The following is a 27429-nucleotide window of genomic DNA, read 5'->3' on the forward strand; positions in this document are numbered from 1 at the left end:
TTAAAAATTAAACTAATAAAAATATGAATGTAATGAATCCATAAAATGTATGTAATTTACTTAAAAAATTCAAAGTAATTTGTATACAAGCACCCTGTACTTACCTTTAAGGTGTAGAGCAAAAAATTGATTACTCTCCTGAACTGTTAGTTATTGTTTGTTTATACGAACGACGTTGCTGGTTAATTAGAAAACGACGATAGACGAACACCGAAAGAACGATCTTCATATTTGACGAAAAATATTTAAAATGAAATTAATTCCTTAATGCACTACAGCACTCATTTATGAATGATATACAATATGCGATTTTCACTCACTTCGCTATTAACACCTTTAACAAACAAACATATCATAGAAAACAAAACAAAAAAATATGCACACACTGTTTTATTTCACTTTACACAATTTTTTTTCTTTTACCAGAACACTTACAACTTTTCAATTAATTTAAGTTTTCATTTAAACTACACAACTCTGACTTAACCCTTTTAGCTCCAAAGTTGCTTATAAGCAACTTCTATATATGTTTGACATCGTTTAAAAAGTCCTTTGGGGCTGAAAGGGTTAAGCTTTCAAATTAAACAAAATAATAATAAAAAGCACTTTTACTATAAATTTCTTACGCGTTTATTACTATTTTCCCCGCAACACGACATGACGCGCAATTTGACCATTCACCGATCGCGGTTGAAAAATTCCAATTGACTGGCGCTGAGCAAATGTGTAGAGAGTGTGTAGAGTTCCCCACGACAGCGGTGATGCTGTTGTGTTTGTTGTATGTGCTGGAGTTTGAATGTGGAGAAGGCGTCCTTTGTTTTTGTCCACCTTCGTTAGCCTATGCATATCGCAGCATAGCGAAGGGGTAATGCACATGCCTACATGCCTACTACGTTACGGTAGCTGTGGCCTCTCCTTGAAATGTTTATGAATTAGCAGCAATTTGGCGAAACAGGTGTCAAATGTAAGAACTCGCATGCGATTTTTTAATATACTCTGAAAATATTTGAAAATGCTTATTGAATATAAAATTCAATCATATTAAAAGGTGCTTACATATTAAATATATAAACAAATTATAATAAATATTAAAAATATATTGAACAATTGCTGTTGAAAGTAGGAAAAGAAAAAATCTTTATGATGATCTTAAATTTTAACTTACTGCTTTTGTAAGTACTTTATCGAGAAATTATTTCTTACATCTTTTGTACAAAATAAAAAATCGTATTTTATAAATAACTACAACGCTCATAGGAAGAAGTGTTTGTTGAGCATTAAATCTATTATCTGCACGGAAAATTAAAATTTGGAACAAAAATCGTAGAAAGCACATACTGCTAGAACAAAATCAACTTCAAACTAAATAGTGAATAATAATTATTTATATAAACTGACAGTAATACAGACACAAATAGAATTTGTGTTATTGTAGACCCAAAGTGAATGGTTCGATATGGCAGTATTAGACAACTCACTATACACCATGTTTCAAGACTGATAATAAATATAACATTGTACATATTTTATATTTTTTTTCTGCTTTATGTAACCAAATAACTTTAATAACTGAATGTGTTAAATATATGTGTATGTTTGGTTAGATTAGGTTAAACTGGTAGGCAATAAGCCACACTCAGACCAGTTTTGGTTCTTTTCAATACCAGATGGAGCTTAGTTTCTAGATCCCAAGATGGTTACAGCTTAGTCTTGCCAATGCGGGACAAGTGCACAAGATATGCCCCACTGTTTCCCTGGCGCTCTGCTCTAAATATTTCCTGCAGTCTTCTCGATCTATCAGCCCTAATCTGCGGGCGTGTGCCGCTACCAGTTTCTTCTGTCGAGTATCAATAGAAATTTTGTGTACACGGTTTGTCCGGAAAGTAATAGGGCTGAGTCGATTTAAAAAAATTTATTGAACCAATCGTTACGATTCTTTAAAAACTTTCAAAATAGACTCCTTCTGCGTCGATGCAGCGCTGGCAGCGTGATTTCCAAGATTTAAGGCGTCACGGACGGCATTCTCTGGAATCCGGATCCCCTTTCATCGGCCTTTTCAGGCAAGGGAACAAAAAATTCCTGGGGTCCACATCTGCGCTGTAGGGCGGCTGCGAAAGCGTGGGGATGTCGGCCTTGGTTAGGTAGCTATTCACAAGAAAAGCGGCGTGAACCGAGGCGTTGTTGTGGTGCAACTTCCAATCAGCTGCGATGTCTTGTTGGACCAGATTGACTCTTCGTTTGAGTCTCTTGAGGATTTCCACGTAAAACTTAGCGTTGATGGTTTGTCCAGGAGGAAAAAATACATGGTGGACGATGCCTTTGATGTTAAAATAGAAAATGAACATCGTTTTTACTTTAGATTTACTCTCTTTCGACCCTTCAAAAAGGCTGGTGCCACCAAAACACACCACTTCGTGCTGAAGCTAAATCTCGGTAAGCATATGATCAAGCATATCAAAATTTTCAGTCGCAGATTTACCGAGTTTCACACAAAATTTAATCACGTATCTCTGCGTCAACGAACGCTGCATTTTTGGCTTGCTCCACTCACAGAAACACGTCACGCGAAAATGTTTGTCCTGACTCTTCAGGTGATCGGAGACAACTGACCAGTCGCTCGTTTGTTAGCTAGAAACGCCTCTACCGAATCCAGTCGGTGCGCGCAAGCTCTGAAGAACAGTCGCGGCGGAAGAAAATCAGTCCTGTTACTTTCCGGACAAACCCTGTACATCCGATATATCGTTTTGCACGTGACTTCTGCAGTCTTACACCCAGGTAGCTCGTTCCATCGTGTTTCATTTTTCTTATCATGCTTCTGTCGAAATCGCCTTATAGATAATAAATGGGTTTCCCAATGTTTATCACTTTTTCCGTTGTTAGCCGCACACCATTCTTTGCAATCTCGTCCACTATTTCATCCCTCCCGATGCCTTTGTGACCTGGCGCCCAGTAGAAGTGGAGTTGCCTACATCTGGCAATAGATTCCGGTGCTGCCTTGCTTCCCAAGATACCTCTGGCCTATATGAAGTACAAGGTTACTGCCTTTATTGCTGTTTGCTTGTCTACGTAGATGTTAACTCTGGAATTGCCTGCAGGTGCATTAGAGGCCAGCTCCGCTGTTTTCGCAAGGACCTCAGCTTGAAATGTACTGCAGTGGCCCGGCAACTTAAGAGGTCGCATTGGGCCTAACTCTGGACAGTATATTCTCGCACCAACTCCATCCTCCATTTTCGAGCCATCAATATAACCCATGTCCCGTCGGCAAATTTAATGTTCTCCATGAATGTGGGATCGGAATTCGCACGATCAAACATGTCTAAAAAGACTAATTTGCAGTACTCTTTTTGAAAAAAAAAAATTTACTTTATCGGGACGAGTCGAGCAAGAACGCGTTTCATACCCAAAATATCCATAAAAATCATTAGAATGGACTCTCTTGCCATATCTTTAACTCTTGTCTGACGATTTCCTAGCACCTTATACTTACTTCTCTTTTTTAATATCTTTGTCAATTGAAAAAGTCGAATGTCGTCCGCATGCCTTCAACGATGTCTCGACCTTCTTTGAAGGCTTTGCACCGCTCGTAGGCTTGTGTGTCTGATAAAACTGAATAACCGTAAGCCTTCCATCAATCGCAACGATTCCACCCACGAAATTTGGTTTGAAATGGAAAATTTGAGATAAATTCTTTGTTCGTTTTTTTATCCGTTGTAAAAATTGTAATGCCCTACGGAGGTGTACCGACTAAAGCAGCTACTGTAAACAAATTGGTTGGCAGATCGCGCTCATACTTGGCTCAGTAATTAAGGATAGTCCAACCAAGAGAAATACATTTTTTTTTAAATATCATTTACCTGGAGGAATTTAATTACAATGAAAAATAAAACATTAAAATACAGTGCCTTCCATACATACATACATACATTGTATATTAAGAACTGGTATTCGTTTTTAATAAAACACTTGCTATGAACTTTTCCCTCTCCAATTTGATCGAAATAATCAAAAAACGTTCAACTTCAACTTCAATATAAACAAAGTAACCCGCTAACTTAACTTGCAATAAATTGCTCGGCAATGTGTTGCACTTACACACAAACACACAAATGATGTATGTTGGAGAGAAAATCCATCGAGTTGGAAAAGTACCAATGAACTTTTTATTGTCGCAAAATGCGCTTGAGCGCAAAATTTCTTTCGCATTTTTATCTCAAAGCATAGAAGAAACCATAAACTCTATAGAGTACGGTGTATAAACTTCGATTGGCAACATTTCATACAACAATTGCGCACTCATATGCATGCGGCTCGTGCAGGCGGCGGAGTATAAAGCTGAAAATGTTGGAATTGGTGCAAGAGTGCAGTTATTCGCCCGCTATTTTACTATGTGCAACCAATTTTGAATCAATGAAATTTTCATGGTTTCAATTTTTATGACATTGCACAAGTGCGCTTCTACCCAATCACACACGCATACATAGGCACTTGAGCGCTTGAGCGTTTCTGTGTCAGTGTAGATATGCATGACTGTATGTGTGTTTAAGCGCTCATATCCATAAACGTGCAGCATATGCTTTGCATTCTATTGATTGGCTGGCTGCTGCAATAATGTGCAATTGGCGACAATGTCATTGCCATTCGCTTTTATATGTACTTGTATGTATGCGTTGTATGTCATCTACAGTCAAATTATATTGTAGGCTGTAGTGTATTGATTAAATACATAATATATGTTACTTTAGGTAAATATATAATTACGAAAACAACATTTTTATATACCATTCATAGATACAACAAATAAGAGAGCACTAAGGTTAAGTGAAACCCAACAAATACTTTGATTAGTTTTACACAAAATTCTTATATCCGGATAGTTGCTAACCAATATTTCATTGGTATATTTCCGAGATTGACAAGAAGAGCACAAAAAGATAATTTTTATACTCTCGCAACATATTGCTCTAGAGAATAATAGTTTCGTTCACCTAAAGGTTCTAAAGGTAACTTTAATATTGAGATATCTTGAAAAACATATGAACACGTACACCTGTTCCTTGTACCGAAATAAGAGACAAAGCCATTGAGGTTACCAGGCGGATGTACGGCTCCAAAAAAATATTTAGCCGTTGTAACCTTGGATATAAAAATGCATTCAATCTTGCTAGTTGGACTTATATGCAAGCTTTCTTCTTCTTCTTTACTGTCGTAGACACCGCTTACGTCGTTCCATCGAATGCGATATCCGCCGTGGCCAACGCGCAAAGGACCATAAATCTTTCGCAGTTATCTTTCGTTGTTATCATTGTCCAAGCCTCTGCACCATAAAGCAGGACGGGAATTATGAGTTACTTATAGAGTTTGGCTTTTGTTCGTCGAGAGAGGACTTTACTTTTCAATTGCCTACTCAGTCCGAAGTAGCACCTGTTGGCAAGAGTAATCCTGCGTTGGATTTCCAGGCTGACATGCAAGCTTTAGAGGCTTTAAAAACGCCAACATACCTTCTACCACAAGGATCGGTGCTGGACCCGGAATGGCAATCCCTCTGTGATTCAGCGCCCAAAGAACGATAGACTCACAGGTTGACTAAAAATGTTGAAACCTAGGTTAGTAGAAAGCATGGCGATGTCGATTTTTACCTGCGCAGTTATTAAGTGGTCATAGCTGCTTTAGGGAGTATATGAGATATCATGGAATTATTCGTAAAGTCCTACGAGGGCGCATATTTCCAAACATCTTGAAGATGAAACGTTTGGTTTTAATACAAAAACCAAACAAACTGCCGGGAGAACCAAACTTGGACAGACCACTGGGTATCCTAGACACGGTGGGAAAAATACTTCAGCGAATAATAAACATATGCCTGGAGCAACATCTCAAAAAAGAGCTACTGGAACTGGCCGATAACAAATACGGATTCCGCAGATACAGGCCAATAATTGATGCAATTAAGAAACTTACTGATGTCGCAGTTAAAGCAATAGAAATAACTAGGTATGTATGGCTCCAAAAAGTGCTGTGCGGTAGTCACATTTGATGTTAAGAATGACTTTACCTAGGCCTAATATAATAAGAGCTCTTTTACTCTTCAACTAAAGAAAACACCGCTCTATTAGCTGATGATCATCTCCAACTACCTCTAAGACAGGGTAGTTCTATAATAACACAGTCGAAGGACCACAAAGCAATATAATGACAGGCGGAGTTTCTGGGCCAACTTTTGTGAAAGATCCCAGCAGGTCGCCACACTCAATATTAATGGACATTCCGTTACGACACAGCAGTTATTGAAATATCTAGAAGAGGTGATAGACAGGAGGTTAAATTATAGTACACATTTAGACAACGCCTGCGAAAAAGAGTCAATGGTGACGGCGGCCAACGAGGATAATGGCTAACGTTGGTCAACTAAGCCAAAGTAGACGAGCCCTTTCGGCCAAAGTACGTAAGCAAAGCTGCACTTACATATACTCGTATGTGGGACAGCGCAGCAGCAGAAACCTAACATATTGTCCATGATCTTGAAATCGGCATTTGTGTTGTTATACGTACTCATAATGCTTTGACATACGAGCGCTATTTGTGTAGTTTATAGTAACTTATAATATTCATCTCGTCCAAAAATGGATCGCAAACATTTTGGCGCGATTATTTTTTACAACTTTCGACATGGATTATCTCAGCAATAGTATATCGATGGACTTATGGTATGGTGAATTCAATCAAAGGTCTAAAGGACTCCAAGACGAATTTCTTGACGGTTATTCAAAATCAGTTGTTGTTCCGTAAACTACTGATCTTGTACGCAAACCCGTCACGTGATCTTTCATACGATTGAGACAACTGCAGGCATTAGTTGGACCAACATACATTCAATATTGCATAAATATTTGATTGTTCACGTTGCATCGCCCATAGTTTGTCAAACGCGCAATAAAAGGATCTTGTCGATTGGTCAGGAAAATGTTAAAAGAATACGATAACGGTACTTCGAAACACGTCTATGATCTTATGAAAGGTGATGAATGGTATATTAATACGTATGAGCCTGAAAGTAAACCGCAGTCGACTGTATGGATGTTTCAAAATGAGCCGAATATAAAAAAAAGCTGTTCGCACATAAAGAATTTTTAAGCAAATGGTTGCCTGTTTTTCTAGAAAAACTGAATATTGCTATTTCTTTGCCAGTTGTCTTTCAAGAAATCAGGATAACCAACCACCGAAGGCGGATCTCTGTTCACCACGACAATGCAAGCTATCACATTGCCGAAAACAACTGCACTGAGCACTTAAACATCGATTTGAGGAGTCATCCTACGTACAGCCTTGACTTGGCATGAACCTTGACCTTGACTTGGCATAAACTAAGAGGTCAACCTTTTGCGTCTCCAGAACTGCGGGTTGATGCGTTCAAAAGTCATGTTATGGAGTTACCTCAACCAAAGTGGCAAAAGTGCTTTGATAATTGATTCTAACTCATGCAAGAGTGTATAGATCTTAACGGTGAATATTTTGAAAGGCAATTAAGCGTTTTCAGATATTAATACTTGTTTTTGTTCTCTAATCCCGAAACAAAAAAGGCAACCTTCCGAGTTTGCTACAACAAATTGCGTAAAAACTTGTTCTCGAGGTCACTTTGGTAAAGGAAACAGTTAGGGCAAAATTGGCCAAGGCGCAGTGCATTCCCCAACTTTCAAGCTAATTTTAGGCCAAAAGCTAATGACACTAGACGAGACTTTGCTCCATCCGGAACTTACCCGAACTAGTGACTTTAAAGTTTCTATTTGCTTTTTGAGAGTATAACATGTTCGGCTACACCCAAATTTAATTCTTGGACAACGTTATTTTTATACCCTGAATAAAGTACCATATAGTAACTTTGCCACGTAGTTTATAATACCCAGAAGTAAACATCACAGAGCCTATAAAATAATATATGTCAGCGTGCTCAGTAGAGAGATCATATCTGACTGTTGCGTAGGTCCTTTTCTCGGCAAGAAACAGCGCGTTTGTCTGAACCGCCGATATGAAAAAATTATAGCATATAGCTGCCATACAAACTGATCGATAGTAAACCAGTTATTGTAAACTTGAAAAACTTTTTCATTTTGCGAGATATCTTCTAGAAATTTGGCATGAGCTAATATTCGAAGAACCTTTTCTATTCATGAAGGGTATTATAGTTTCGATGCAACCGAAGTCAATGATTTGTCTTGTTAATACATAATTTTTATTTAGTGTCATTAAATAGCTTCCTTTATTTTGGCTTTGCTGCAGCGACTACAAAGCAATTGGAAAACCAATTGGCAGCCCTCTCAATGCTAAGTTTATCCCCAACAAACAGCAATTCTACCCTGATGTCCTCAGTGAAACGAAAAAAGAATGGCAAGCCCAGCAATTTGTGGCAACTACACGATAGATGCGCTTGCAAGTAGCAAGCAGGATCGGTGAAGAAACACCGGAAAGAAAACAGTTGCAGTGCGCCTTTTCCCCAAAGTCAGCGGGCCACGAGCAAAAGCAATTTCACAGGCAACACAAATACTTGCATATGTCAATGTGCACATGTGAGTGTGTGCATCATATATAAATATGCACTTCGCTGCCCCTGTGCCGACTGCCTTATTTGTGTATCGCTGTATATTGATTTAAGTGAGACCACAGCACATATGTTCCGGGCAAGCACTTTGTTATTTCGCCCTTTATTTTTCCTACAGTTGCCCCAGTGGAATATCACTCATACGCCGTGTACGCCAAAGCACAACAGCAAGCAACCATGTGTGTGTGCCGCTTCCCCTCTACTTCACATTCATATTGTTTTTATGCTTCTTGTTTTCTTTGCTGTTGTCGCTTGCTCTTACTCTTTTCTTGTTTTTTTGCATCTTCGTTGGCTTCCGCTTTGCTGCACTGTTGCAACGAGCGCTTCCTGGCCAGGGCTCTTATCGGTTTGTCGTGCTGCAAGTGCAACAGATTACAACTTGGTTGCTTGTCATTTACTTTTGCTGCTTTCGTTACATTCCCTACTTGTGCTTCCATCGCTGTTGTTGTTGTTGTCATACATGTTTGTAGTGCTTTTTTTGTAGTTTTTCTGCTTTCTGCTATGTGAGTTTGGGATTTGCTGTTTTCCTCTTCAATGGTTCCTTTAAGTGATATTGTGAAATTAGTCGCTGACCTAACGTGTTCACTTCGCAATTCTCTGTCGACATTTATTTCGTATTTGCGATCATGAGGTCTTAGGTTATTCTCTGTCATTTTTTACCTCTGCTATGTGACAGCAGAGTGATTTCATATAAGTGGTTAATTGAGATTTATTGCACACGATTTGTCAGGTGAATGACACTGGGTAATACGCCTCTGAAGTTTTTGTATCCTCTTACAGTAAGATGGACTTGATACTATTTGGGCATATGCATTAATTTTGGATAAAGTTTATTCAAATATTTTGTATCCGTATCCCTACTTTTTATACCGGAAGCGATACAAATAAAATTCAGAGGGCGTAATTCATCGACTGATTTCACTCTCTTCTTCTCGGCATTAAACTATAGTATGTCCGAGATTAGACGTTTATTTATTTTTTTGTAGGATATCTGACATATTGGTCGATATACGAGTATACGGCTAAAAACTGACTGGAAGTATGAACTTATAATAGGCTATAGCTAACATACGGAAAGTTTTTATCCAGTTTTGGCATCAAGGCACTTTAGTATCATTAAAAGATGCTTATAAATTTGATATAATATATCATTTTTAGATATACTAAAGTCGATATAAAGTCAACCAGAAACTTAAAAACCCCTTGTGTTAGATACATGGTAGTTTGGTAGTTATTAGGACTACCCAACCGATTATATTCATTTTTGGTACTGTACTATGGCATATTATTACGAGTATCTGGAAAAGACGCCCACTTAATTACAGGAAGATACATACATATATGAGAGATGTATATCCTAAACTTTTTCAGTACTAAGTATGGGGATATTCAGACGTCTATCCGAAGAGCAAAACTTAAAAGCTGAAACTTAATTTAGCCTGGAGTGGAGTCCTCTTAGTTTAGATATCGTGAGAAGCAAATCACATCCTGGTTTGCCCAACAGCATGATATGGTTTATTGAAACAATATTGAAAGTGTGATGGATACAACTCATTCGACCATAATGCACGGAATACAATCTGGGTTTACCGAATTCCTATGTTTTTTGCTTCTCTACGATAGTACAGACCGAGAACTGGACTCGGCGGTGTTGCCCTCTAAGGGAACTTGAAGTTGCCGAAAAAGTTTTGTATGTAAAACTTTGATGCCGCCTCATAAAGTTCTTCTACCACCGCTTTATAGAAAGTTAGGGTTGATGAAGCAATTTGTAGAATTACTTTCAAGATATGGAAATTGCTACTTAGTATCAAAGTATCCAAGTCTCTCATAGGCAAAGTTAAAATACCATGTTTTCGTTGATCCAAATAATTTTATGAAGTATGAGTGAAGAATAAGGATACCAAGGAAGACGGTGTGTCTCAGTGATGGCATACTACCGTTGGACGTTTCAGAAAGATCTTACAGATGCTTCCTTCTACAGAAAATGTACCAAACACAGTCTCACTTGGAAAAAAATGTATTTAGTACTTTCCAATGATTACATTTTAGATAAAAATAAGTTTTTTATATAATTATAAATAAACGTTTTTTTGAAGAAAAGGTGACTTTCTATGAAAAAATTAAAGTCCTTTTCGGATTCGACTTTTTTGCAGACTTTTTTAACTTCATATAAGTAAGTCTATTTGAGAACTTTTACGATATTTATAGAAGATAGCTGATCTTAATGGAGCGACTAGAACTTTTGAATCATAATCTGAAACAATAGTACGAGTGTTATTAATTTTGATACTGCAAATTTGAGATTCGATGAGGGCAGGAAATCTAGTAAAAATAATTTAAATAATTTATGGCAGTTCCAGCATTCATAATATGAAAAAGTGGGTCCTTGAAAGGTCGGACTGCCATATGACAATTAAGTAATGAAACTGATTCCATAAAAACCGTATATTTGAAAATTATTCTACAACTCTGCTATCTCCTTCAAAGTAGTCCCCTTGGGCAGCTATACAGTGATTCCAGCGCGTTTTCCATGCTTCGTAACATTTCTGGAATGCTTCGACTGGGATGTCCGGGAGTACCCTCGTCACGGCCGCCTAGATGTCCGTAATGGACTCAAAATAAGTTCCTTTGACCACCGATTTTGTTTTAAGAAACAAAAACAGTTACATGTCGGGCGAATAAGGCGGCTGTTGCAACACGGCGATCCCTTTAGAGGCCAAATACTGGGACACGCTGAGGGCGGTGTGGCACGGCGCGTTGTCGTGATGAAGGATCCAGTTACGAGCGATGTCTGGGCGCACCCTGTTGACTCGTTTTCGCAATCTCTCGAGTACTTGGCAATAGTAGACTTGATTCACAGTTTTCCCCGGTGGAACGAATTTTTTGTGGACGATTTCACGGCTATCAAAAAAGGCAATAATCATCATTTTCACCCTCGACTGCGAACTTTTTTCGGGCGGGGGGCGCGCGGAGACAACCACTGTGAGCTTTGGCGACTAAGAGCACGACTTAGAGCACTATCACCATACACTCTTACAATTTTAGCGTACGTTTCCGAAGCTGTTTCGCCCAATCTGGCGCAAAATTTTATCGCGACGCGTTGCTCTTGACTTCGTTTTTCCATTTTCGTGACGAGCACTACAAACACACGTCTACTCAACTTAACGCAGCAGGCGAACTGAACAAGCTAGAGCGAAAGTACATATATCAATGGAGAGGGAAGGGATGCCGGAAAAAAAGAAAGGAAATTTCACACAGGCCACAGGTCACAGGCTTACCACAAGCGCGGCAGTAAAATCAGTCTCATTACTTAATTGTCAAAACTCGTATAATTTAACTGCGCACCATAAATATTCCCCTTCTTCTTCTTTCCTTTCTATTGGAGTAGACTTATGCGAATAATGCTGATTCCAAGATAGACGAAATTATCTACAAATTCGATGTTATGACACTCAACAGTGACGTGGAGCCAAATGGCGAGAGCAACGACTGCTTGTTTGATGACAGAAGAGATTTCATCACATCAGAACTAACAAAAAAATCAGACAACCATTCAAGCCCTAAAATTGTTTCAGTTTTCGTTGGCTTAAAATAACTGCACATTTAACAGTTTTGCGGTTGCTGAGTCGATCAAATGTTTCCAATTCTGCGATGCAACCGTGCATTATCCAATCGTGCTGCAACATTTCCACTCATTCGCCTCAACATGCAGATAACGGCGCAATTGGAGCGAATAAATGGCAGGAGGATGGCGCAATTACATACATTTCTAGAAATTCGAATGTGGCACTCTTTTTCAAGCATTATAAGAACAGCTGTTGTTGGTTTCGTAAGCGCCTTTGGAGCGCAAACTGCTGATTATTAGCGTCAATGGCTATCGAAACGGTTGCTCCTTAGTAAGAATCACACCAAAAACTCGGTAAGTTAAAGTCCTTGGACGCTTGGTGGCAACATTTCTATGGCAGCTGGAAATGTCCAACATTGTCTAACGGTAATTAGTGATTTTCGCTTTTGTGGCAAGCGCTTTGTGAAATTAAATGTATTATTTTTAAGTAAAGAGACAAAAAATTAAGTTTGGAAAAGACAAAGCCAGCGCGCTACACTCGTAAGCTCATTACATGACACACAATATTAACGGTGTCGGGGTGTCAACAGTCAACGTTGCACATTTATATAACGTTGCACGTATTTGTATTCAGCGGTTCGCGTTTTGTGTGGCACAATAGCGATGCGGCAAGAAATTTTCTTTATTTCGCGGTTCGCTGATATCGCCGCCCCACGAAAGTTCAGCAATGAAAAGTGCAAACATGGCAGTTGCAAGTAGCGTTAATGTGTGTGGCAAGCAGACACACAAGTGCATGTGGGTGTGTTTGTTGTTCGTGACTGTGCGTTACACTTTCAACGGCACACACAGGCACGCAGGTACATACAAAACATAAGCAACCGCGCCGTACGTGGTTAGAAAATGCAATAGTACCGTTTTAAAAATTTTCGGCACTTCAGCTTTTGCATCCTTTTGCCACAGCGCTCCAACCTGATGGGCGGCGCACCGCTAATGTTAGAGCTTGCGCCATCTGCTCCATTGTAATGTGCTGATTGTCGCCTCTGCCGCATGCATGCAGGTAAGCATCGCACATTCCCCACAATTTGTGAGAATGTGTGTGTGTGTGTGTGTGCTTGGATATTTAAAAATGTACCACCGCAGTGATTGCGCGCTTAATTTTAGCAGTCACTGTATGGCTTTCGGGTTTCCACCTCACGTTTGCGCTCCACCATTGGCTGGGCTCACATGCAACATTCTTTTTATTTGCCGAATTTCGTTCCGCCGTCACGTCAGCTTACGTGGCAGGAAATTTGTGGGTGTGCATGTATGTTTGTCTAAAAAGTGGTTCAAATTCGAAAAGCAGCGCAACTGAAGCAATATTGTCTCATCCTGCTTGTTTCAAGCATGAAATTTCTGTGTCCCCTCCTTTAGGTAAAGGAAAATATTATGTTATGTCACCTAAGATTGATTTAGCTGAGAACTTAGTGCACTTTAAGCCCGTCGACGTCAACACAATGTTATATTAGTAATTCAAACCTATAGGAAAGGACAAAGTTCGGGTGTAACATAACATTTTATGCTCTTGCAACTTGCCGGGATAAAAGCCGAGGAAATATCTTCAGATATTGCCAATAAACCGTATGGACCGAATTTCGGTCTTAGAATCGCAACAAAACCAATTCATTTCAGAAGTGGATGGTTACTGGTGATGGAATATGAGTCACTTCCGACAATGTCAATCGAAAATGTTCCAAGATTGGTGGTAAAAGAGCTTTTGCTAAATGCTTGGCGAGCCTGGCATGGAATTGTCTAATATGAGACGCTCTTCTACAGCCAATCTCTTTTTTCAGACCTGTATGTAACAATTTGATCGTGTGAAGAACGCAATCGTCAGGAAGCTGACAGATTTTATTAATAGCTTCCTAATCAACAGGCTGGTGAGGAATCCGTCTCAATTGAAGCTTGTGAAAATCGACAGTCCCAGTTTTTACTGAATAAAATGCTGAATATTTGACTACTATTGGATCATTGTGTTCTAATGAATTCATTTTAATTTTTTATTTCGAACTCGGAATATTCCATGCCATTCGTACCAGTTACGACGAACGAACGTGTCGAGAAAATATAGATTGAGCTCATTTCTGAAAAATTCTACCTCATTACTGTAGATGACATTAATACATCTTAGAACAGCATACTCAAAAATAACATTCATATGCTTTCATTTTTTTTTTCATTGGGATGTTTTTTACGTAGCGGGTCCCAAACCCAATGCAAAACTCTGGAAGGGATGTTTGGTGTTCTCACCTTAGCTTGCCTTCAAACGAATGCTCCAAAACCTGGAGAAGGCTTTTGAAAAGAGGATCGACGCACATCATTTCTTCGTTGATTTTTTACAGTGAACGAGAGAAAGATGAAATATCTCCTGTCATCGAACAAACAGTTGTCGCCTTCGCTGTTGACAGTCAAAACTTTGAAGTCATAAATAATTACGTCTATCTTGGAACCAGCATTAACACCAACAACCTAGAATAACTTTTGCCGACAAGTGCTACTTTGGACTGAGCAGGCAATTGAGAAGTAAAGTCCTCTCGAGACGAACAAAGATCAAGTTCTACAAGTCATAAGAAAGTTTGAGCCTTCTTTTATGAAGAATCTTTGGGGCGTATAATTAAGTATGAGGAATACTGTTGAATAGCACCTTTTAGAACAGAGACAAAGACAAGAAAAAATAGCAATAGCCTAAGGCTCTATGATAAATGACTCCAGCTGTTTAATCGCCATGGATATAAATTAAATTGGCACACTAAAGCAGCCTTGCACGATTCCATATGCAGAAGGTATACAAGCAGAAATTAGCATCTTGCCACGCACTTACTCAACACTAAATTATCTTCTGGCGCAATAACGTAATAACATAATCAATAATGCGGTATTTCGCTAACCACAAATGGACTCGCCGCATTGACCCGATTCGGAGCAAGCAGCTTAATGTACTAAACCAATCAACTGCTGGTACCCCTATGTATATATGCCCATAAGTATATACATATATACAACTGTATGTAGGCATGTCTACATATGTAAATACCTGGTACAAATTACGTGTTGCATATACATACTTTGCTGTGGCAACGTCTTGGATGACAGTGGCAAGGATTTTGTATTATGCTGTGGCGGCGATTAAGACCGCAAGTGGTGAAGCTCGATAAACCCACATTGGAACAACAATATCAAAGACATTTAAGCAACTAACTCCAACTAACCGCACCGAAATCATACGAGCATTGTATTTGCACTTTCTTGGCCTTTGTTTGTGCAAATGTGCTTATGCCTCGTATATATGCAAAGGGATCGTGGCAAATAATTTACGTAAACAAGATTGAATTGCACGCTTCGCTGCCAATGCGCTAATTAGTAACAGTTAGCTGCATTTGTTTGTATGTACAAACATACGTCACAGTCACAGTGTGTAGTTTTGAGAAGTTTTATCGAAGAATAAACGGGAGTAACTGTCTTTTTATGCATAAGGGGGAAAGGGTAGGTCGCCAAACCGAACTCTGGCGGCTTTTTCTTTACCCATATACCGGAGAGTCGTGGGTCGGAAGAAACCGTTAGAGGAGAAGGGCAGTGAACTTCTTTACGGATGGGTCAACGCTTGGAGTAAAGGGGTTACTGTCAGGAGCTCTCTATCAACTCTAGCTTCAGACTTCCTGACTAAAGGCATTTTCTTCCAAGCCGAGGTTGCAGCCATTAAGGTAGCAGTAAAAGTTACTGCTCTGGAGTGCAGCCTTCTTCAGAGAAATGACCATCTACTCAGATAACAGAGCTTCGATACAAACTTTGAACTCATTTACAGTGCGTTCAGAGTTGATCAAGGAGTGCTTAACCACGCTATCAATAGTATCGAGTATCTTTGTGATAAAACAGGTATGGATGTCAGGCCACAGCGGAATCGCAGGAAATTGTAAAGCTGATGAGCTAGCAAGGAAAGGCATCCTAGAAGTGCTATCAATAGAATGAGAGCGGGTCGGTGTTCCCGTAGTCCACTACTAGATAGTTGTAATTCGCGGAAACTTGACCAGCACTGGAACACCATCGGTACATGCGCTGCCGCAAAACCCTTTTGACCCAAGATCGATCGCAAGAAATTTAGTGATCTCCTTGTCTTCAGTAAGGCTAGTCTCTCCGTAGTTTTGGGGCTGTGGGCTCAGACTTTTACCAGACGCCATCTGCAGAAGCTGTATGGAAGAAGATGAGGTGGAAACAACTTAACACTTCCTTCTTGACTGTCCCGCGTTTGGGAGGTCAAGACTTAAACACTTGGGAGCGCATACCTTCAGACATCCCACCGAACTGACGAGAGTGGATATCAAACGCCTGCAAATTTGTATTGACTACTAGGCGTTTTGATAGTTTATAAGTTCGTGCATAAGAGGTCTTCGTTTCTATGACCTATAGTAGTCCCACGTGCAATCTTTGATCAACTATCTAGTCTAGCCTAAGGTGGGAAGCAGTGGTCACTGCAATCACTCTTGCAACAATTTCAGGCGAGTCACTGTCGGAATGTGTGACGTGGCATCGCCTTGATAGCACACAATTCCTGTCCTATTTGGCAAGGCTGCTTGCTTCTGGGTGATTGATTCCTTCAGCCGGTCCAATTGTTGACTGTGAAGGTCCGGATTAAGAGTTAGCTGTAGAGAAGTTGCACTAAGCTGAGTGCCTGGGCACAAAGCGCTGACCAACAATGAGCTGGCCGACGAACTAACCCGCTCTGCGGCAGCATCCAGAAGGATGGGATAGAACCATGCCTTGCGGTGGGGCCCCACACTTTAAAGGAGTTGCCCCGCACAGAGGAGAAAGTGGGGAGAGAACAGTATTTGTAGCAGACAACAGAAATAGCAAGCACCATACCAGCACCTTACTAAACTACTTCTGGGAGGGTACAACCTTGCAATGTGTAATGAAATGATCAAGCTCCCACAATACAAGTTCTGCCTCCTTGTCGCGCTCTATACACGGCACTGCAAGCTCAGGAAGCACTTGTCCAACGTGGGCATAATCTCTTGCCCAAACGGCCAGTTTTGCGACTTGGAACAGGAAACTCCAGAACACCTAGATTGCCCAGCAATTGGTAGAAACAGGCTCGAGGCCCTAGGATCCATTTACGTGGACAGGGATCACATCACCTCAGTAACGCTCAGCAAGCTCGTGGAATTGTTCAGAACGCTGCGATATAGGAGAGAGTACAATAGGCCATAGGTCATAGTGCAAAGCTTCAATTTTCTATCTATCTATAGTACAAGAGTATGTTAACACTCTTATGCCTTAAAAAGTATCTTCAATGATAATTTTATAAACTAAAGTGAATCACTTCTTTTATTTTTGAAGCACATTACTTTAATATCACTTTGCATTCTTAAAATTTGGGTCACCCATTATCTGGACAATATAATCCCATTGTTCATAGCAAATGGCAATTACAACTCGTTCATGAGGACAGTCTGTGATATTTCAAAATTCATACTCGTGCAGACATATGTACATATGTATGTATGGACTGCAGCTAGAAGTGGCTGCCTACTAATTAATTTTTGTCTGAGTTGTACATACAAACAAACACGTGTTTGCCATGCGGCAATTGTCAAAACTCAAATTTACTGTCACCATGGACACATGTCGCTAATGAATTTCGGCGGCTGCGTTGCAGAAAGGACATAGTTTTGTACTTTGCATTGCACAAAAGCAGCAACAACAACAATAACAAAGGACAACAACCGACAACTGCAGTCAAATGAGCATGCAACAAATAGCTAACAGTTACCAGTTAGCAGTCACTAGTTACCAGCAGCAACAGCTCGTTTGTTTGCTGTAGTCGTTGCTGTTGTTGTTGTTGTTGTTGCTATTGTTGTTGTTGTTGTTTTCGCTCCCACAAGCATTGCAGCAAACAACATTCGAATGGCAGTTGATGTTGGGCAGAAGTAGCAGCCATTTGTAGAAGTCAGACAGGATTTTGTTCTTGTTGCATGCCACAATAAAATCGTAGCTCATTTGTCATTTGACAATAAAGCAAATGCAACTTAAATGTTGTAAATTAACGAAGTTTTACTGCCTTGTCTGTGCAACAGTCATTCATCATGTGAGCCGCTTTGCAAAATGGTGGGAGGATAAGGGGGTGTGTTCACTCAGCGGCACAGAATTGCAGATGCGGCGCATGTGTAGCGTCAAGTTGGCCGTAGACAGCAATGCTCAACGGCGACGGCAGCGGTCACACTTTAAGAGCACCTAATATCCACGTGAGTGAAGAAGTTTAAGCCAGCAACAAAAGAGCGACGAAGCAAAGTGTTCCTGCACCAAAAATACGGCAACTTTAATAGAAACCAGTTTAAATGGGCTGTGTCTTTTTACCAGGCGCTGATGAGAACATAAGCAGGCTTTGGCCTATCTCATTCATAAGATCGAGTCTCGAATACTTAGTGACCAAGTAGCGTCCAGCAATTTCTTAATTCCGTCAGTTTCGTTCATGCCTTCAACGCAGAGGCGAGCGACCTATTTTTCTATTAAAATTTTGGTAACCAAAATGTTGTTACAACGAAATTCTGGATGCTTTTAGATAACATTATCTACCACGAAGTCAAAGTTTATGACAGCGTTGCTATGAGCGTCCAGTTATTTCTTCATTTTGGCAGCTTACAGAATTACAAAAACGCACAAAAGCTGAGCTTATCATATTTACAAAGCGAGCATCCAAAAACTGATACAAAAAGCTTTGAGGTCTGAATCTTTTAGGTTTATTCTAACGATATGTGTAATCGCAAGTTACACGAGCAGGTTTTTTTTTTAATGAGAGGAAGCATCGAAATCCAGAGTGCAGGTTTTTAATCCGCTAAATCTAACCTACTGATATCTTATGTCTCTTTCACGGGACCACTGGACAAAGTATTGCTTCATGGGAAAGATGAATACGTTTAAGTCTTTTTTATTGTACGGACTAACTGACGTCTAATCTGATAAATATCAGTGCGACTGCACCGTGAGACTGTCTCTAAGTGTGGTTTTCACTTTTTGCCTCGTACAATATGGACTAACATCATGATGATTTTTGCATAGGTAGCTTCTAAAGCACCAATGGCCACAAAGTATTTAGGTCAAGTGGAAGTTGTCTATCTGTCCCCGAATGTATGTCTGGAATCAGTCCGGGTCCACCTTCCTTTGCATGGAGTTTGTCACAGTTGCTGCCACATTGTGATGCTTTTGATTCTCTCCTCTCTTTTTATTCTCTCGTCTCACGACGCCGAGCCGTTGCAACCGTATATGTGTATTCCGTAATTTTTGGTGGTACCCTGAGAAGGGTTTGTATATCTTTTGCCGAAGCTTTCACTTCGCACCTCCTCGAAACTTGCCTAATATTTTTTATCAATGCCTACACCGACGTGGAAAGTGAGTCACGATAATTTTCCAACGCAGAACACAAAGAACTCCAACAGAATCCTTGAAATTCCCGCGGATAACTAAGGTTTGGAATTTGCTTAAATCGCTTAGCGGTATGTAGAATAAGTAATTTGAAATAGACAATTAAAATCTTTCAGCTACCGGACTGAGCTACCAGTGTAAACGAAGGATTAGTTAAACAATTGATTGGCGATGTTCAATCTCAACTTCCACGAACTCTTCCATCATTCCGGAGCTTGGATCCCATCAAAAATGCATCGCAATACAGCCGAGTCCGAAGAATCATGGTAACAGAGTGGGCAAAGAAGGTAGCTTTGACACAAGGGTCGGTAAATTCAGCATCCATGATGAAAAGACGCCAAATGGGTTGAGGCTGATCAACTTCGCCGGGAATCGGTTTGTACTATGTAGTACTAGGTTCTGTCGCTAGAGTTGTCGAGAGAAAGGTTCTGTGAATGTGTTTATGGTCCAGATCATCACATGCCCAATGCGTGGGTATTCTAACGTTGATCAAGTTTTCGGACGACATCCGTACACCACGCTTGGCAATCTCGTCCAGTATTGCCATCGATACCTTTGTGTCCCAGCAGATATGTATAAAGTCGTTTGTTTCTTGCGACTCACTCCACTACTGTGTACTTTTCAAGACACTTCTGGCCGTTATGTGAAATGGGGTTAAGGTCTTGATTGCTTCTTGGTTGTACTCGTAGATATTAACTCTGAAGTTGTTTTATGACACATTTTAGAGTAGCTCCGCGGCTTTCACAATAACCCAGACCTCTGTTTGAAATATATTGCAATGATTCATCAGCTTAAATGACTGCTTTATGCCTATCTCTGATCAGTATACTTATTTCCACACCAACTCTGTTCTCCTTTTTCGAGCCTGGCGTATTCTTCTTATTATAAGATATATTTGTTGATTCAAAATAAAAAGGTTTTTCCACCAACTGACTTCATTTTTTTAGACTTCTTCACAGCATCGTTCCAAACTTTGCATACACCTTAAATTTGTCTCAAATGTTTAACTACATAAGTAGTAGGCGGCAAGAGTAAACAACGTTACTTGCCTGCAACAAGACTTAACTGAACATAAACAATAGCTGCAATTAAATCCACAAACGCCTCCGTTCGTGAGTTGCCAACGCAAAATCCCTGAGGCAGTGAAATGCACATTAATTCGTAAGCAACGCGAAAGCAATCCACTTGCCACAGAATGCCACTCCTTGCAACTCCCTTTGGGCCAACCACTAGATGCAGGTAATTTACAGCTTCCCACCGTCAACTGTCAACTCTGCCACAATATACGCGTTATAAGGGTCTGTAGAAAATATTACAGAATGAGTGGAAGTAAGTTGGAGGCGGTCCACATTTCTCAATCGCCGTGAAACATTGATCAGTTCGAAAATTGTATATAAGTTTTCTCTATTGAACATACTCATGATTCTATAGAGATAGCAAAAAAAAACCAAATGCTTCCTTTGTTTCTTCTTAGATTTCAACGAGGCAAAAATATGTACATAAAAAGCGTAATGAAGAGCTCAGACACGATATTAAGACCCTATATGATTAATTTTTGCCACAAGAGTATTAAGTATTGGCTGATTTCAATTTACTATTCTTCTTAAAAATATGTGTGAATGACGGAGAAGATTACTTAATGACCGGAACAACCCGAACAATTTGTCAATAAAAATAGGGTAAAATGACAAATTATGCTTAATTAGGGGAGCAGCTCTCAGGAAACGTCTCTTTCATTGTTACCCATCAAGTTCAATGAATCGATTATATTCCATTTATTGATTTAAGTGTTTGTCAAAGCATTTACCCTTTTCTTTCTTTCTGTTAACTTAAAACCAATCATTACAGTCCAATTGATAAGACCCCGGCCTACAATATTAAAACACATTTATTTTGTCAAAATTCGTACATTTTAATTCAATATAGTTACCTTCAATGATATATACTGATCATAGTGACCCTTTAGCTTTTCAATACTAGTTTTGTGGTACGATTTGTCATTTCCTGCAAAATAGGCCGCAGTTTTGTCTATCACATCTTCATTTGACGAAAATTTCTTCCCAGTGGGCATTCTTTTGTTATTTGAGAAAAGGTAATGTCGCTGAGAGTCAGATCTGAAGAACATCCTGAATGCGTAAGTAATTTGAAGCACAATTCATGGATGTTTGCCTTCGTTTTCGCTAACTTTTGGCACGATGCATTGTTTTGATGAAATAGAACTTTCATTTTCTTCAAATGTGACCGTTTTCGGCGATTTGGTCCTTAAAACGGTCCAATAACGCTATGTACTAGTCGCTGCTGATGTTTCTTTTCAAGATAGTCAATAAAAGTTATTCCGCGGGCCATAACCTTGCCGTCAGTCAGGTGTGGGTTCATCGCGTGCAGTCCACTCGAATTAGTGTCGATTGGACTTTACAGTGAAATGATAGAGCCATGTTCCATCCACATATCAACCAAAAACTCTGGTTTACTAAGCTTAAACATCTCCAAACGCTGCCCCGAATCATCAACTCGTTGTGGTTTTTGGTAAATCGATCGCGTGGTATCCACTTTTCACAGAGCTGTCTCATAACCAAACATTCCTGAGTGATATGATGTACACGTTCAGTTGATATTTCTAGAGTGTCTGCTGTCTCGAACAACTTCACTTTATGTTCATGGAAAATTATTTTCTGAACCTTTTTGATATTTTCGTTTGTAACAACCTTTTTTGATGGTCACTTCACCTCATCCTTGATGGTTGATTTTTATTATTTTTCACTTTCAAAAATAATTTATTTTTGTCTTTTTATTTCACAAATACAAAAGTTGCTTCACTCAAAAGGAATAAACAACATTTAAAGGTTAGGGCTAACTAAAAGTCACACGAATTTAATTCTAGTTGCCATCTATGGTCAAGCTGGGAACTTTCAATTGACCGATACCTAAAATCTTGTTTATGGCTGTGTGTTTAACTCGAGACAAAGACGGTTTTATACACTATTTGAAAGGTCGCAGGCTCACATTCTGACCGAGAACCGGATTTGTCTATGATAGCTAAAATTAAAGTTCTTGAAGTTCTCTCAAAATCATCAAGTTTTTCTCACTACCAGAAGAAATCTAATAACAATTCCATTCAATTCGAAGACATAAGCTACCTTAGAGTATCTTTTTCTCGAAGACTACAAACCCTATTTGTATTATTAGAGTAGTAGATATACACAAGGTAGTACATACAATAAAAATATTGTGATATAGTTTCTTTCAAGTTTAAGTTTGCCAGTAGTGCAGCCGTTAGAAAACTATTTTCGATTTGTCGAAGCCATAAAACCTATGCAACTTCTTAAGACAATGATGCAATCTTCGAAAAAATGAGCAGATCAGATCATAGTAACACATTTTTCAATAGGAACGCTACAAAAGTGGACTGATAGGGACAGCAGACACCGCCATATATTTTCCCGCTCTTTTGACATTTTTCTTCAGTAAGGATTGCAATTTCATCATGGAGAAATATAAGATCCAACAACAACCGAAAAGCGGAGTCAATGGCCTCAGCTTTAAGAGCGCTACGTCCAATTTATGGTCGTCAAAATCGTCCTATCATATCAACAATTGTCTAGTTGAAAAATTTCAATCCACAGGCACGGTGCAAAAAGAGAAAATCTTAAGCGATGAGGCTCATATGTGGATGAATGGCTTCGTCAATAAGAAAAAAATAAACGTTGTTGGTCAATCAGCAATCCACATATACTCCATAAGTCACAATTGCATCCCGAAAAAATTACGATTTAACGCGGTTTATAGCCCAGCGGCGTCATTGGGCCGTACTTCTTTCGAATATTTTTGGCCCGAAATAGTTGATATAGACTTGGGCAATATGTGGTTCCAACAGAACGGCGCCACAAGCCACACAGCGAATGTCGCAATCGATTTATTGAAAACCGAGTTTGGTGAGCGTGTTATCTCACGAAATGGCCCAGTCAATTGGCCGCCTCGGTCGTGCGATAGACTATTTACTGTGATGCTACGTCAAGTCTATGATCTATGCCAACAAACCAACGACGATTGATCAACTTCGTAGGGATATCAAACGTGAAATTACAACAATATCGGCCGATTTATGCTTGAAAACCGTCGAAAATTGGGTTCAGCGTCTGGACTTCTGTAAGCGTACCCGTGGTGGCCATGCAAAAGAAATCGAGCTCCACACATAATGATATCGAATCTTCGCAGGAATAAATAATTTCATTGATATCCCAAATCGTTACATTTAAAAACCTTTTGTAACGCTCTTATTAAACGTTTTATAGCTGTCATACAAACACACCGACCAAAATAAATTTCTTGTAAGGAAAACTTTTTGGATTTAGAAAGGTATTACAGTTAGCATATTTCCTTGTTTTAAATATAAAAGATGTACTGGACAAAATTATACAAAAACAAACATAAGTAAAGCTCATACGAGGTATGATAATTAAGTAAGGAGACTGGTTCCATAAAAACCGTATATTTGAAAATTATTCTACAACTCTTCCATCCCCTTCAAAGTAGTCCCCTCGGTCAGCTATACATCGCTTCCAGCGCGTTTTTCATGCTTCGTAACATTTCTGGGACACGCTGAGGGTGGTGTGGTACGGCGCGTTGTCCTGATGAAGAATCCAGTTACGAGCGATGTCTGGGCGCACCTTGTTGCCTCGTTTTCGTAATCTTTCGAGTACTTGGCAATAATAGACTTGATTCACAGTTTTCTCCAGCGGAACGAATTCTTTGTGGGTCTAAGAGCACTATCACCATACACTCTTACAATTTTAGCATACGTTTCCGAAGCTGTTTCGCCCAATCTGGCGCAAAATTTTATCGCGACGCGTTGCTCTTGATTTCGTTTTAACATTTTCGTGATGAGCACTACAAACACACGACTACTCAACTTGACTCAGCAGGCGAACTAAACAAGCTAGAGCGATGGGACATATATCAATGAAGAAGGGAGGGATGCCGGAAAAAGGGAAAGAGTCACAGGTTTACCACAAGCGCTGCAATGAAATCAGTCTCATTACTTAATTGTCAAACCTCGTATTCAACGATTAAAACATAAATTTAAACTTTTCTACAGGGTCTCTATCAGGCTCTCACAAACATATGCACGCGCACGCTGCGACTTCCATGCATTTATTCCGCCATTGAGCTAGGCTGGCTCATGATTTCCTCCGGTTACTTATGTATGTGTATGAGTGCGTGTGTATGCATGTATGTATGTGTATCACGCAACAATTGAGCATTTAAGCGCAAGTTTATATCGCTTGCGCTTTTATTATTGTTGTAGTTTTTGTTGTGTTTTGTTACATTGCCGCTCTACCTCTCGCTGAAACTGAACAGACTGAACAGTGTCTGTCGCCATTGCAACTTTTGTTTTATCGCTGGCACTGTCACTTTTGGCACTGCCGTTTCATAGATGAATGCCACTTGCTGTTGTGTGCGCTTATTGCTGTGTTGTTGTTGTTGTTCTTGTTGTTGATAGCACTTGGCAGATGCCACACGTTAACTGCCTGCCATCACTGACAGTTATGTCAAAAATCTTCGCAAAAGGCCTTTTTAAGTGAGATAGATTACTGTCATCCCACAACCAGCCAGCCAGCAAGCCAGCGAAGCAGACAGCCCTGGCCGACAGACAGACACATCTGTATACTTGTAGATACATAGACCTCTTGTATATTTGTATACATCGTACATAAGTAGATTTGTACGCAAATTTAGTCGTGTTAATATCGCCCCTTTTAATGAGATAATTGCACTCAAGTTGCTGTTCGTTGAGCTATGCGGCTCTTTAAAGCGCAACTACTCAAAAATAATCATAAATCTGACAGCAGCGAATGAAGTGACAAGTCAGCGCGGCGCAACCCTGCGCTAAGAGTATTTGACATTATTTAAGTTGAGTGATGAGCCGAATGAGTTTGTTAAAAAAAAACTAAACTGGCTTTTGTTTTAGAAAGTAGAAAACTCTCTAAAAAAGCTTAAAGAAAACACAAAAACTTTAAATTTCATGATTTACATATTACCATATTTATTTTTTGAAGTTTATCTCTTTCAAATGTTGGCCGCGGCTACGTCTCAGATGGTAGATCCGTTGAGTCCAATTCGATGCTCGTTTCGTCTGGTAACTGCGAATGACACGCGTAATATTTTGACCCAAAGCTTGAATCGAAGAGTCTAACGGTGTGATATCAGACGATCTTGATGGCCAATCTATTAGAACAAATCGTGAAATTATCTGCTCACCGAACTGTTCTCTCAATAAATCCATTGATTGATGCGATTTGTGGGAAGTGGCGCCGTCTTGTTAAAACCAAATATCGTCGAGATTACGAGCTTCAAGTTAAGGCATCAAATGTATGTTATCATGGCACGATAACGGTCGCCTTTGACGGTTCCATTCTCACTAGCATCATTTTTAAACAAATATGAACCGATGATTCCACCGGACCACAAACCACAACAAACCGATGTTAATACTATTGCTTTGCGTCTTCTAAATTATACGAAAAGTATATAAGCGATTTTTACCAAATCTTTACTGGTCTGGTCTTTATGCCGTCCACAATAAAATTTGTTGTCGAGAGTATTTTAACATTGGATTTCAAGCCTCATTTCTATAGATTTAATTACCTGTAGCTTTTTAGCTATTACCGCCAACTAAGGCATGAGAGCCAAGAAGTTAGTGCACTGTCTTATGCTTAGGTTATGGGAAATATTTCGCCATAATCTTGGGAAGAGAAGCTGGAAATAAAGATGATCGTCTTTACTTCGATGATATTGATGTCTTCAACCGCAGACAAAAAAAATCTGAAATTCCGACGTGAGATCCAGTTTCGAAAAGCCCTCCAGCTATTTGTTGTATGGAGCAAATACCCGGTAGCAATGGTTGGAAGGAAGTGAAGTTCACTTTAAAATATTTAATGCAAACTCCTGACAGATACCAGAAACAAATAACTAATCACCGGATTTCCTTTGGCATTTTTATGGTAACAGGGTGGGCAGCATTAATAAAAGGAAGAAATCTGCCAAGCTTATATCGAGGGCGTCTTACACCTATACACAAATACAGAATTATACAAAAAACAAATATATTTATGGTTACATCATTTTCGCTTCCTTTTCCTTCACTCTTTTACTGGATATGATGCTTACAGGATATTCAAATAATTCTGGAAGTCTACAGATAAAAGTTGGGTGGTTGTCGATACGTCTTTTTCAGATCTTTATCAATATTCTCCACGTGGTGATAAAACCACTTTAAAGTTTTTGAACTACGATCACCCTGATAAACATTTCAAACAGTTCCCTTTTTGGCTTTTAACTTGATAGAGTCTAACCTAATTATATGTAGTACAAGTATATTGATATGGTGGTCAATAATGGAAAAGTAATATGCGGTAATGCATATGGAAGGCATACAAAGGGCAGCTAGTTGCGAATATGCATCAGTGGATGTTCTAGAATAACGCCAAATCAGAAACTAAACTTTATTTTACATTTACGGCCCACAGACTTATTCTGTAAGCAAGTGAAGCGAAGTGAGCCCTTAGAATGAAGAAATACTCCTATTAGTCGTCTGTAATAATGGAGGCATTAGAAAGTTCAAGTTTTAACCCAACAACACGGATTTTCGAAATTCTACAGAATTAAACTTAAATTCGATTTTCCATATTATCTTCGCTTCCAGAGAAGAATGACATAGGGAAGCAGTGCACAGAAACAAAAGGAAAAATATCTAACCGTTTGTTCAAACTAGTTGATACAGTGCAAGGTTTTGTCTTTTCAGCAAAATTAGATACCAAAA

This window comes from Bactrocera dorsalis, chromosome 4 (assembly GCF_023373825.1).
Source record: "Bactrocera dorsalis isolate Fly_Bdor chromosome 4, ASM2337382v1, whole genome shotgun sequence".
Lineage (NCBI taxonomy): Eukaryota > Metazoa > Arthropoda > Insecta > Diptera > Tephritidae > Bactrocera > Bactrocera dorsalis.